This window comes from Euleptes europaea, chromosome 3 (assembly GCF_029931775.1).
Source record: "Euleptes europaea isolate rEulEur1 chromosome 3, rEulEur1.hap1, whole genome shotgun sequence".
In the NCBI taxonomy this organism is placed as follows: Eukaryota; Metazoa; Chordata; class Lepidosauria; order Squamata; family Sphaerodactylidae; genus Euleptes; species Euleptes europaea.
Genome location: NC_079314.1, coordinates 36,763,147 through 36,776,439, shown reverse-complemented (window position 1 = coordinate 36,776,439; position 13,293 = coordinate 36,763,147). Strand labels below are relative to the sequence as shown.

At 50.0% G+C, this 13,293-nt stretch overlaps 1 protein-coding gene across 2 annotated transcripts in view; it reads left to right on the top strand.

Annotated features, from left to right (window-relative positions):
• Positions 1-904: 904 nt before the first annotated feature.
• The window catches only part of FGR (FGR proto-oncogene, Src family tyrosine kinase), a 74,274-nt gene continuing 61,885 nt past the window's right edge, over positions 905-13,293 (top strand). Inside the window, exon 1 of one of the 2 annotated variants that reach the window (XM_056846837.1) lies at positions 905-921. The gene's annotated coding sequence lies outside the window, so the exon portion shown is untranslated. The remainder of the gene's footprint in view (positions 922-13,293) is intronic. The other variant, XM_056846838.1, reaches the window with a different exon arrangement.

Sequence of the window (13,293 nt, the reverse complement as noted above, 5' to 3'; positions counted from 1 at the left end):
GCCAGTGACTCCTGCAGAAAAAGCTAGGGTTTTTCCAGGGGTTGCTCTAGGAAACACCTTGCATAAGAGGTTTTGCCTTGGATTTGCCACTCTCTAGATGCACATTTTCCCCATCTCAATTCTCAAAACTCTGCATGGGGGCTTATAGTTGGCCATTTATGCATGGGAGGTTTTGCCTTGGATTTGCCGCTTTCTATATGCACATTTTCCTCATCTGAATTCTCGAAACTGCATGGGGGGCTTATTTTTGAGTTCTGAGAATTCGGATGGGGAAAAGGTGCATCTAGAAAGCGGCAAATCCAAGGCAAAACCTCCCATACATAAACGGCCCTAGAGTTCTGAGAATTCGGCTGGGGGAAATGTGCATTTAGAAAGCGGCAAATCCAAGGCAAACCCTCCCATGCATTTGCACCCGTAGGGATTGCCATCGTTGCTTGCCCACCCTGCCTAGGAAAACAAAACAACAACTTCTAAGGCCACACGACAGGCTTTTAAAAATCCTTCCGAGGAGCTCTGGATTGGCTGTTCCGTCCCTCCTTGAGAAAGCGCCCAGCAGCGAGTGGGTGGGTGGGTAGGTGTGCGGGGGTCCTCCCCCGACAGCGAGCGGGGTGTGCCCTGCCATGATCCTGGCAGCGATGCCCCAGCCGTCTCCCCCTGGCGCAGGCGAGGAGTGACGGCTGACCGGGCGAGGGGAGGGCGAGGGGAGGGGTGGACCCAAAAAAAGAGGAGGCGTTTCGACGAAGCGGCGTCCCACCCGCCGGAGAAGGGTCAGCCGGGGGGATCCAGGCGCGCACGCAGGCAGGCAGGCAGAGGCACCCCAGGCCGCTCCAGCGCCCCATCGCCAGCCGCAGCCGGAGGAGGAGGAGGAGAGGCGGGGCGGCGGCCGCCCGAGGACCGGCGAGCCGCGCCAGGCGGCCGGAGGTAGGCTGAGCGGTCCCCGGCGCAGCTTGCGCGGCCGACGCTCGGGGGCCTGCGGCCCGACCCAGGGAGGAGGCTACGCGGTGGGGGCGAGGGAGCGGCGGGGGCTCCGCAGGCGTGCGGTGGGGGGCACAAAGGCGATCGGGAGAGGGGGGGTGGTTTTTTTTGGGGGGGGGTCTTTTCAATTGGGGGGGGGTGCTTTGGTCCAGCAGAGCTCTTGCAACTGCAGCGTTGCAGGACGGGTTTGGTTTTTTTGCTTTTCAATTTTCCCGGAGCCTTTTTGCAACCTGCGAACTGCGTACGACCGAGGGGGCGGGGGGGGGCGTGCATTGGAAGGCACAGGTTGACGTCCCTCCGTCCCTCCGTCCCTCCGGCGCCTGTGGCTTTTTCATGGTGGGGCGTGCATGCCCGAGGAACCCCCCGGCCGCCCGCGCGCGCAGGCCCTGCCACGGCCCTCTCCCCACGCCCCCCCCCCGTTTCCCGGCATCGTTCGCTGCAGCCCGGGGTGGGCTGGAACCGGGAGCCCTTGGAGGCGACCACCCCGCAGGCCACAGCCGGCGGATCGGGTGCAAATGCAACGTTGACCGCTTCCTCTGGGGAGGAAGCGACCTTCGCCCCCCCCCCCCGCCCCCAGCCCTGCTTCCCTAGCCTCCCTAGAGACAGCCGTGCCAGGGCAGGAAAGCTCTCCCTTCGCCGGCTCCTCCGCAGCGGAGACAAAGGGGATCCTGCAGACGCGAGAAGGGAAAGCCGGCGGGCTGGTGGCCGGGCTCCGTCCCCTCCTCTCGCCCCTTGGCCCGCACCTTCACCCCCAGCCTGACACCTGGGCCACCTGTGCCCCCCTCTGCGCGCTCCAGCCTGGCCAGCAGCGTGTCCTGCGGGATTCCTGCCCGCCTTCAATTCCCTTTCACCCCCTCTCCCGGTCTTGCTTGCTGCCACCCCATCCCCCCCCCCCCCAACTAAGAGGATCCCTGCAAAGGCCGGCCTCTTGCAGGTAGGACAGCCCTGCGGGGTGGGGGTGGTCCTCAGCCTTGCGAACCAGACTGCTCCCTCTGCCCCAGCTGGAGAGCCAGCCCCGAACTCGGAAGGCCAGAAAAAAGGGACCCTTTCCCTTCTCTCTGGACAGCCAGGCGCACGTGTCACACGATCGATCGCCCTCCCTTTATACCCGGTCAGACCCTTAGCCTTTAGGGGCCCTGGCTCAGTAGCAGAACATCTGCTTGGCACGCAGGAGGTCCCAGGTTCAATCCCCAGCATCTCCAGTTAAAGGGACCAGGCAAGCAGGTGAAAGACCCCTGCCTGAGGCCCTGGAGAGCCACTGCTGGTCTGAGTAGACAGTACTGACTTTGATGGACCAAGGGTCTGATTCAGTATAAGGCAGCTGCATGTGTGATCAAGGTCAGTACTGTCTGCTCTAGCTGACAGCGGCTGTTAGGCAAAGTACTAATGGCTGTCAGCCGCAATGTTTAATGGAACCTCCGTGTTCAGGTGCAGTGTATCACACACACATTTGCTTTATAGGGAGCCAGACCTTTAGTCTGTCAAGGTCAGTATTGCCTACTGTGATTGGCAGCAGCTCTCCAGGGTCTTGGACAGAGGTATTTTCACGTTGTTCTAGCTGAACCTCATACCTGGGGATGCTGGGGACCGAACCTGGGACCTTCTGCATGGAAAACAGATGCTCTGCCACTCAGGCATGGCTTCTCCCAAAAGCAGGGTCTTTCTCTCTTGTATTAGTTGGGAGTTCGGGCTCGGAAGGTGGGTGCGCAGTGAACACATAAAGCTGCCTTATACTGAATTGGACCTTTGGTCTACCAAGGTCAGTCTTGTGGACTCTTGACTAGTAGCAGCACTGCAAGTGGAGGTTTTTCACTTCACCTCTTACCTGGTTCTTTTAACTAGAGATTGAAACATAGAGCTGGAAGGGACCCCCAACTGTCATTCAGTCCAACCCGCTGTACAATGCAGGAAATTCACAGCTACCTCCCCACACCTCCAGTGACAGATATCAAGAACTGAAGCCGGGACCTTCTGCATGCAAGTTGTACCACTGAGCCCTAAATGAAGGTGCCTTATAAGGAAACAAACATGAGGTTGCCACTGGGCCTGTTGGGGGAGCCCATGTGTATCCCCAGGAGCACATGGGGCTTCTCCACATAGCACCCTGGGATTGCTTCAGATTTTGGAAAATGGCGCAGGGAGGAAGGCTGCAGCCCCTTCCCTGCATGCACCATGACCCTGTTCCTACTTGGCCACTGCACATGTGGGAATTAGATCATAGAATCATAGAGCTGGAAGGAACCACCAGGGTCATCTAGTCCAACCCCCTGCACAATGCAGGAGATTCACAACTACGTCCCCCCACCACTACTCTGATTGGCAGCAGCTCTCCAGGGTCTTGGACAGAGGTATTTTCACGTTGTCTGCTAGCTGAACCTAATACCTGGGGATACTGGGGACCGAACCTGGGACCAGCACCCCCACCACCCCTGTTGACCCCTACTCCATGCCCAGAAGATGGCCAAGGTGCCCTCCTCCCTCTCATGATCTGCCTAAGGTCATAGACTCAGCATTGCTGACAGATGGCCCTCTAGCCTCTGCTTAAAAGCCTCCAGGGAAGGAGAGCTCACCACCTCCCGAGGAAAAGTTGGGGAGAAGTCACAACTCAGGTGTTATTATATTGCGTCTTACACAGGTTAGGGCCCAGACCCGACTCTGTAATGTGTGAAGAGATGACCGGGCTTATCGAGGCAGGTGTTGTCTACTAAGAGAGCTCTCCAGGGTCTCTGGAGGGAGCCTTTCCCATCACCTCCTTCCTGATCCTTGTAAGTGGAGGTGCCAGAGACTGAACCGGGGATCTTCTGCAGGCCAAGGGCCCCTTCTGGTTACTCTTTTGGGGCACTGTCCCAAAAGATAATGGTTCCCGCCTCTCTGTCTCTCCCAGCAGTCACAGATCCGGAAACTGGCCTCTCCCTCCCTCGGAAATCCTGTTTTCCTGAACCAGTGGTTGTGCTGGAAGGAGATGACAAGGCTCTTTGGCAATGGGGGAGGTGGGGAGGGGGTGGGGAAGGGGTTACTATGACTACCCTTGCACGTAGTGTTTCCTCCCTAGCAGTTAGCAGAAGTGGATATTCTTTTTTTCTCTCCCTCCCTGTGTGTAGGTGTCTGTTTTTGGCTCACAGGAAATACAGTTCACAGGTTTCGAAAGGGCTGCCCCCAAAGACATCGGGTTTGCTGGGAGGGAGGTGCACCCCCCCAGTCTCTGCCAATGATTGAGAGAATTTTGGGGTGCGCTTCTTGTGCTATGCTGCTTCCGTAAAGCCCCCCAAAATATTGACCTCCTGCACAACTTAGATTGCTTCCACATGACGATTTTCTGATGTACGTACATCCATTGCCGCTGCAAATGTGGAGATGGTGACGGAGCAGTGGCTGAATTTTTTTTTCAAGAAAAGCTGGCAAAAAAGCTTTGTGGTGGTGCGGGGGGGGCACAGGGGAACGACATCTGTAAAAGAGCATTGTTGTAGGTGTGAGGCTCGACAATATGTACTTTCCCACCCACATGGTGTGCAAAGAGCCAGCGTGGTGTAGTGGTTAAGAGTGGTGGTTTGGAGCGGTGGACTCTGATCTGAAGAACCGGGTTTGATTCCCTGCTCCTCCACATGAGCTGCGGAGGCTAATCTGGTGAATTGGATTTGTTTCCTCACTCCTCCACATGAAGCCAGCTGGTTGATCTTGGGCTAGTCACAGCTCTGTCAGCCCCACCTACCTCACAGGGTGTCTGTTGTGGGGAGGGAAGGTGATTGTAAACTGGTTTGATTTTTCCTTAAGTGGTAGAGAAAGTCGGCATATAAAAACCAACTCTTCTTCTTCAAACCAGCTTGGACTGTCGTCTTTCTGGAAAAATCATAACAGAGCATTTGTGGGAAGATTGCAGCGATTCAGTGGGGAAAAGACAGCAAGTACAGAAATGGAGCATGTTCAGATGCTCAGGAAAAGATGGCTTCCAGTTTGGAAGCCACAGAGGAGTAGAACAGCCATGCGAATCTTGCCTTGATAGTTCTTTAAAGATATGCATTTTGGGGTCAAGAGGCAGCGTGGTGTGGTGGTCAGAGTGTCGGACGAGTGTCGGATCTGGGAGACTCTGGTTTGAATCCCCCACTCCGCCATGGAAGCTTCTGGTTGACCTTGGCCAGTCTCACCTTTTCAACCTAACCTACCTCACAGGATTGTTGCTGTGATCAAACGGAGGAGAGAAGAATGATGTAAACTGGTTTGGGTTGGGGGAAAAAGGCAGGGTATAAAAAAAGGAGCCTTGTGGCGCAGAGTGGTAAAGGTGCAGTGCTGCAGTCCAAGCTCTGCTCACGACCTGAGTTCGATCCCAGCGGAAGTTGGTTTCAGGTAGCCAGGTCAAGGTTGACTCAGACTTTCCATTCTTCCGAGGTTGGTAAAATGAGTACCCAGCTTGCTGGGGGTAAAGGGAAGATGACTGGGGCAGGCACTGGCAAACCACCCCATAAATAAAGTCTGCCTAGGAAATGTCGGGATATGACGTCACCCCATGAGTCAGGAATGACCTGGTGCTTGCACAGGGGACCTTTACCTTTTTATAAATTAAGTAAACACAGCGTGGTGTGGTGGTTAAGAGCAGTTGTTTGGAGTGGACTCTGATCTGTCAGTGAACTCTGATCTGGAGAACCGGGCTTGATTCCCCACTCCTCCACATGAGCGGCGGAGGCTAATCTGGTGAGCTGGGTTGGTTTCCTCAGTCCTACACATGAAGCCAGCTGGGTGACCTTGTGCTGGTCACAGTTCTTTTAGAGCTCTCTCAGCCCCAAATACCTCACAGGGTGTCTGTTGTGGGGAGGGGAAGGTGATTGTAAGCTGGTTTGATTCTTCCTTAAGTGGTAGAGAAAGTTGGCATATAAAAACTAACTCTTCTCCGCCTCCTCTTCCTTCTTCTCCTTTCACTCCTCCTTCTCCTCCTAAATAACTCTGGTGCAGGAGTTAAGCTTGGGTTCAAACCACCAAGCATGACCTTGGGGACCAGTCACTTATCCCTCTGCCTAATTTACCTTGTAGGGCTGTTGCGGAGATAAAAGAACAGTGGGAGCTGCCCTGAGCTCCTTAGTGGAAGGGCACAATTAAAAATGGGACAGAATGAACGTGTGGAGGGAGCAGGCTTGGAAGGTACACGTCTGGACCCTGACTTCCGCACGCTTCTTGTACCACCTGTGTAGAGGCTACACCTATGTCTGTCTTCATGCAATCAGGAACTGAATTTTTCAGTGTTCCCAAATTGTGCAGAGGGAGAGTGCATGTGCAGGCTCTAAGGGATGCTCAAAGATGGCGGTGGAGCTTACTGGGGAGGGGCTGTGGCTCAGTGGCAGAGCCTCTGCTTGGCATGCAGAAGGTCCCAGGTTCAATCCCCGGCATCTCCAGTTAAAGGGATTAGGCAAGTAGGTGATGTGAAAGACCCCTGCCCTGGAGACCCTGGAGAGCCGCTGCCGGTCTGAGTAGACAGTACTGACTGATGGACTGAGGGTCTGATTCAGTATAAGGCAGCTTCATGTGTTCATGCCACGATCCTGCTCCCCACGTGTTCCTTCCATCCACACGGAGAGTTGCCTTGCTATAGTTGCATCCATGGCCCATCTAGTCCACAGCTTATTTTTTTTGATATTTATAGCCTTCTTTTCTTCCCAACTGGGGACCCAAAGCGGCTTATAGCATTGTCCTCCCTTCCTCTATTTTATCCTCACAACAATAGCCCTGTGAGGTAGATTAGGCTGAGAAAGTGATTGGCCCACGATCACCCAGTGAGTTCCATGGCAGAATGGGGATTCGAACCCAGGTGTCCCAGATCCTAGTGCAGTGCTCTGACCACTAATAATACTGGCCTTGGTATTTGGAGGGTTAGATCTTCCTCTAAACATAGAATTTCCATCTAGCTTTCATGGTTAGTAACTACTGAAAAGCCATATCCAAGTTCCATGTTTTATTTCCCCAACAACCATGTGAGATAGGCTAAGGTGACTCCTGGCAAAGGACAGATTTGAACCTTGGCCTTCCAGACCTGATGCATACCACTACACCACACACAAGTATGGGTGTGACCACTGGGGGCGCTGAGAAACCTGTGCTTAGATCATCTGGATTAACTCTATGGGTTTGAGTCCAGACTAAATTTGTCAAACTTCTTGGGATCCAACCCCTCTGACTTTTTTCCACCTCACAACCCTGCACTGATAAAATGTGCCACAACAGAATGTGCAAAAGCAAATGATTAATGGATTTACAATTATTTCATTGGCTGATTGTGCTTTTTTTTTATTTCGGCAGGCTAACTTTGGTGGCAAGGGTTGAGATTCCCAGTTTAGGCAGTTTGATAGAAACTGAGGCTCTGCTAGATTCAGTTCAGAATTTGAGAGCCCGAGGTTCTGGAACGTGTTTGAGAGTATACGATATACGTCTGAGCATACATTGAGTGCATTGCTTTATTGTTTAGTAGCATGTACCTGAGATTAGAGGGACAATGCCTGGTGCTGACCCCATTGAACTTTAGGGACCAGCAAAATACTTCCTTATTTTCAATTACTATGCAGTGGCAAGACACGACCAAGGCAATCGATAATAGGATGATTTGGAGGCCATTAATTCATAGGGTCGCTATAAATTTGAAGTGACGTGACGGCACATAAGACACACTTATTGTCTTTCCTGGTTCTGTTCTCAGTTTGTCAGTGGGCCGGAACGGAACACTGCTGAATTTAAATCATTTTACATTGTTGGCTTTGCTGCTTATTTCTGGCTTATGGTGTGTTTGGTTGCCTCTTCTCTCATGATGACTCTTTTCATTGTTCTTTGGGAGCCTCTTTGAGAATAAGGCTGGGCAAATGACAGTAGCAGATCGTCCTTGCTTGGAGGGCTGCCATGTCTCCAGGTGGGGCATAAAGAGAGCAATCCTGGGCAGGTCTGCTCGGAAGCCTCGGCAGGCCTATTCAGTGGGGCTTAAACTTCCAGGAAAGTGTCCTTCAGATTACACTGAACAGTGAAATCCTGAACAGAGTTACGCTCTTCTAAGCTTCAGTAGAGACAGGTGTAACTCTGTTTAGGATGGCACTGTTAAGGTCTTGCATTTTGCTTGTTGAAATCCCTCAACCCAGTCCCTGGCATCTCTAGTTAAAGGGTCTCAGGGCCAGGAAAGATCTTTTTCAGCATGAGACCCTTGGAGAAAATACCGAGTTGGAGAGTCCCAGTCCCAGTTTTGAACTAGAAATTTTCCATTTAAAAAACAAAACGAGCTTTAAATCTTTAAATAGACACTGGCATGCCACAAATTGAGAATCCTTTTGTGTGTGTGTGTGTTTAAATTATATGGGAAGGATCAGGCTCCGGGTAGGGTACTCCACCCACTGGCTTATCACAGGAGTGTGTGTGTGGTACATAAGAACATATGAAGAGCTCTGCCAGATCAGATCACCCATCTAGTCCAACATCCTGTTTCATTTCAGTGGCCCTGGAGGGCCATCAAGTCAGGTACCAAGGCCAAGATTGACTTCTATGGGTATAAATGTATTTAATTAATCTTCCATTTGACTTTTTCCGGGCCCAGTTCAAACCTTGGGCAATGACCTTGAAAGGACCCAAATAGCTTGGGGCCAGTCTGTCCAAGGCATCTCCTCTGCCTATATGAGCCTACAGGTAATCTGCCCCTGGATCCCTGTCCTGCATGGAACATGAAGTACAAGACAGGGCTATTTTGCCCATTGCCCCCTATTAACGACTCTTGGGTTGCTGATTCCCGTTTGGGAAATACCTGAAAATTTGAGGGTGGAGCCTGAGGAGGGCAGGATTTGGGGAGGGGAGGGTCCTCTGTGGGGCAGAATGCCATAGAATTCACCCTCCAAAGAAGCCATTTTCTCCAGGGGAACTGATCTCTATTGTCTGGGGATCCATTGTAGTCCCAGGAGATCTCCAGCTGCCAACCTGCAACCCTAGGGATTCCCCAGCACAAGATGGCTACTATCTAGCTGATTTTAAAAGACTTCAAACAAATTGTATCAAGGATTACTGGCCATGAGGGATAAATGGACTCTCCATGCCCAGGAGCAGCGTCCACTGGCCTTCCAAAATTTTGTTCCTTTATTTGGAGGGTATGTGGGGGTGGTTAAACCTTTTGCTTCTCAGGTACGATTATTTGAGTTCCAGATGGGAGAAAATATTATTCTGTAGCAGCAAAAAAATTTGTAAAAAAAATATTGTGGCGATTTAAGGATTAACAAAAAATATTCCAGCATCACCTTTGGTGAGTCAGAGCTAATCTCATGAGATGCGCTGGAGTGTTCATCCACTAGGCAGATACATTCGTCTAGGAGTCCCCAGTGTGCTGCCTGTAGGTGCCCATGGCGCCGCTGACACCTTTCCTGGCTCCCACCAAGTGTTTTTAGAAAGTGGGCGGGCGTAGGTGGGACTTGTGCCCTACAAGGGTTCTGATTGGCTGTGCAGATCTTTTTCAAATGTTGCTTAGCAGCAGCTGCCACCCCAGCACAAGGGTGTTCACCGTGTGACATTTTGTGGCTGCGCCCACCACGCTGGGTCAGAATTCCAGAGGTGCCCACAGGCTCAAACAGGTATCTCTTGAATGGATGAATACTTCATGCATCTGATGAAGCGAGCTTTGACTCGCAAAAACGTATGCTGGAATGCATTTTAAAGTGCTCCAAAACTCCTTTTTTTAATGTGACTGTTTTAGTTTACACCGTTCTTGGATGTTTACAAGTTTTTGTTGTGATCTGTCGTTATTTACTGTTGCTTTTAGTTTGTACTGGGTTTGATAGTTGGTATTTTTAGACTCTGTTTGTCACTTCATGTGAGAGCTATCATAGAAAAGTAGAATTAAAAAAATACCCTAAATAAAGAAATGGTACTGAAGATACTTTCAAATGGCTGAAAAACAAATTGGAGTTGCTTATTCCTTGCAAAAAGCATCACACAAATCTATCGACGGCATTTTTATACAACCCCTGCTCCAAGGAGCTCAGAATGAGATGGTTCTGCCTGCTACATTTTATCACCACAACAACCCTATGAGGTAAACTGGGTGGAGGGAAAGTAGCTGGCTCCCAACAGAATTGAACCCATTTCTTCCTGTGCTTAGTCTGCTTTGCTAACCATTGCACCGTTTTAATTGTCTGAAGGGGACAAAGTGGATTTTCTTAATGCAAAGTAGTTTGGAATTGTCCCAGAACAAGGCTTCCAGGTCCCTCTTCGCCACCGGTGGGTGGTTGGGGGGGCGGAGCCTGAGGAGGGCGGGGTTTGGGGAGGGGAGGGACTTCAGTGCCATAGTGTCCAATTGCCAAAGCTGCCATTTTCTCCAGGTGAACTGATCTCTATCGGCTGGAGATCAGTTGTAGTAGCAGGAGATCTCCAGCTAGTACCTGGAGGTTGGCAACCCTATCCCAGATACCACACCCCAATCTCAAATAAATGCCATTAAATGATAAGGCAGTGGACGCTGCCTGTGCTCAGAGCTATGCTTTTAAAATTTCCCTTCAAGAACTCACTGCAGTGAAGGAGAGCACATGGACAGCATGCATGTGCAGTTGTGTCCCATACCAGGAGGCGCAGTCTTACTTTCTCTGTGGAATAGGGTTGCCAACTGACCAGAAAGAAATGTGGAATAGGGTTGCCAACTGAGCAGAAAGAAATGTACTGTTGTGCTCTTGTTCCTGTAACAGGTGCTTGCTGCTCAGAAATTAGCAGGTGACACTAATATCTGTACATGAAGCCGTTGTCAAAGGCAAAGCTAGAAGGGTCTGTTGGCAGCTCTGCCGAGGAAAACATTCACATGGAGATCTGGGAAGCAGGAACACCTGGGCACATAATGAGGCTCTGTGAATTGGAAGTGGTAGGTAGGGAAGAGCGTGGCTCACAGGTAGAGAAGGTCCTAGGTTCTATCCATGGCATCATCACTTAAAAAGAGATGTGAAAGGCCTTACACCTGAGGCCCTTGACAGCTGCCACCAGTCTGAGTAGAGAATACTGATCTTGAAAGACCAAGAGTCTGGCTCAGTATCAGCTTTATGTATCCATGTGATGAAATGAAGGGTCTGGCTGAAAAGAGCTACTCCACAATTTCCATTTTGGAATGCAGTTCCTGTGCACAAAACAACATGGGCCTGCACAATGTTACTGATTCATGGCATCCACGTATCTAAACTGTTTGTTTTTATGTGTTTGATATAGATCTATAGGCATTTTTAATATTGCTTTAATGTTTTTATTGTTTGCCAGGACCCTAAGCTGTGTGGAAAGGTGGCTTAAAATGTTTCAAATAAATAAATAAGTGGAGACTTTTGTCTGGCAATACATATGCCTGGCAACCCCCTTTTGCATGTATTTTGCAGGCAAGCGCCTGAACTGAAACATATGTGCACCATTCAGAAATGCTGTTCTGTACCTGCTGCTTGTACTCAGGAAATCGGTCCCTGAGTACAGAATGTAGCATTTGAAGCATCCCCCGCATTCCCTGCCAAGACATCCCTCTGAGTATTCAAGGATTTTAATGGCATCTGGGAAGTGTGGGCTACTAGACTGTTGAATGGATCCATGGGGGGTAGGGGTTCACCTCCTCTGCAACTCAACGTAGATCCTCTTGTGAAAGGAATCTCGATGCATGGAGTTAATGTAATCTTAACCCTCTTTAGCACTTGTCAAGCCTTAACAACAAACCTTGTAACAATCAGATATTTCAAATGTATGCCTGCATTTATGATTGTGATGCCCCGAATGTTTTTTGGGATGAGGTTTTCCAGAAGTTCGGGCAGGCAGGGGGAACACCGGAAGGCAATCCAGTTGCCAAAACCCTCCGTTTCTGCAGCACTGAGCAATACTGTGTTGATTTTGATATAGCAATTAGCCCTTTTCAAACATTCTGATTTGTTCAGGGTTTTTGGTCAGGCTGACCGATCTGTCTGTCCATTCCAATGAATTAGAAGCCCTTTTCACATGTTACAGTGAACACTTGTATGTCCTGCGTGTACGTGAGCCTATGCATGTTCACTTAACAAATGAAACTAGCGACCACTCTCTGGATAAATGTGGGGTTTCAGTTACAAGCTATACTTGTGTTGAAGGTAACATGAGAATTACTCATCACATGTATAAAGAAAAATCAAGTGTCCACTGTACACGGATTGTATGTGCATTTCAGCAATAGTAAACTTCACTCCAGACGTTACAGAGAGTTTAAAGTTTTATTAAGAAAGCAAACAGGTTCAGTAGGTCTATACAAACTTAAGGTCAGAATACAGATGGGGGAAATACTGGCTGTCTTTATAGGGGACATACAATAGGATTGATTACAGTAATGTCAGAACACCAAAGGCTGAGGTGCAGCGGAGCTGTCTTGGAAGGGAAGGATAGGGCTCGACTGGATGCCCTCGCTGACAGAAGCTCCACTCTTTTTGCATTCCAAACCACGTTGGGGGTAAGGACTTGATGGGACCCAGTACGGCTGGGCGTTCTTCTGCTCTCGTTTGCCTCAGCAAGTGCTCTAGCTTTGCAGTTTGGCGGCATCCCAGAAGGCAGGGGGTGATCAGTCATCTGCCGGTTACAGTCCATTCGCGAGTTGCAACCAGCAGTCAGATGTTTGACAAACTGTGTGCATCTGCAGTCTCACATGACTGTACTGCAGGTTTCCCATCCAGTGATGGCTGCTGCTCCTGCTCCCATCCTCACCTGTAGTATATTAAAATAATTCACAGTGGTTTACAGATCTCCAATGTCTCTGCGTCCCCTAAGACTGCCTGGTTTGATATTTGTTAATGCCAAAGACAAGCAAACTGTTTGAATGTGTGTATTCCTGCACCGCTTCATGGGAACTGTAGTTTCCCTTCCTTTTTGTTCACCAAATTCTTGTTAGAAGTTTGTTCCAGTACCAAAAGAATTCTCTTGGGGAAGCACCGCTGTGTTCTTGGCCTATCATGTCTTCATGATCCAGCATTATTTTTAAATGGAAAACGTTCAGATAGGAATATTTTGTACATGTACTTTCTCGCATGGTGGTTGTGGTGATGATCTATAATTCCTTAGGCAATCATGTGAGAAAACCATCAAAAGCTATGACAAGGACCTTCTCTGATTGGCTGCCCTCATGGCATGGATCCACAGTGGTGTAATAGTTAGTGTGTCAGACTAGGGTCTGGGAAACCAAGGTTCAGATTCTCACTCTATGGAAATTTGCTGGGTGACTTTGGGCCAATCACACAGGCCTTTTATGCATGGCTGTTTCCCTCGCGGTCATCCCTCCAAGAACTTTGGGGCATTGTTTTGATTTTGCATGCTGTTTCCGACCGTCAGAAGTTGCCTTGTTCT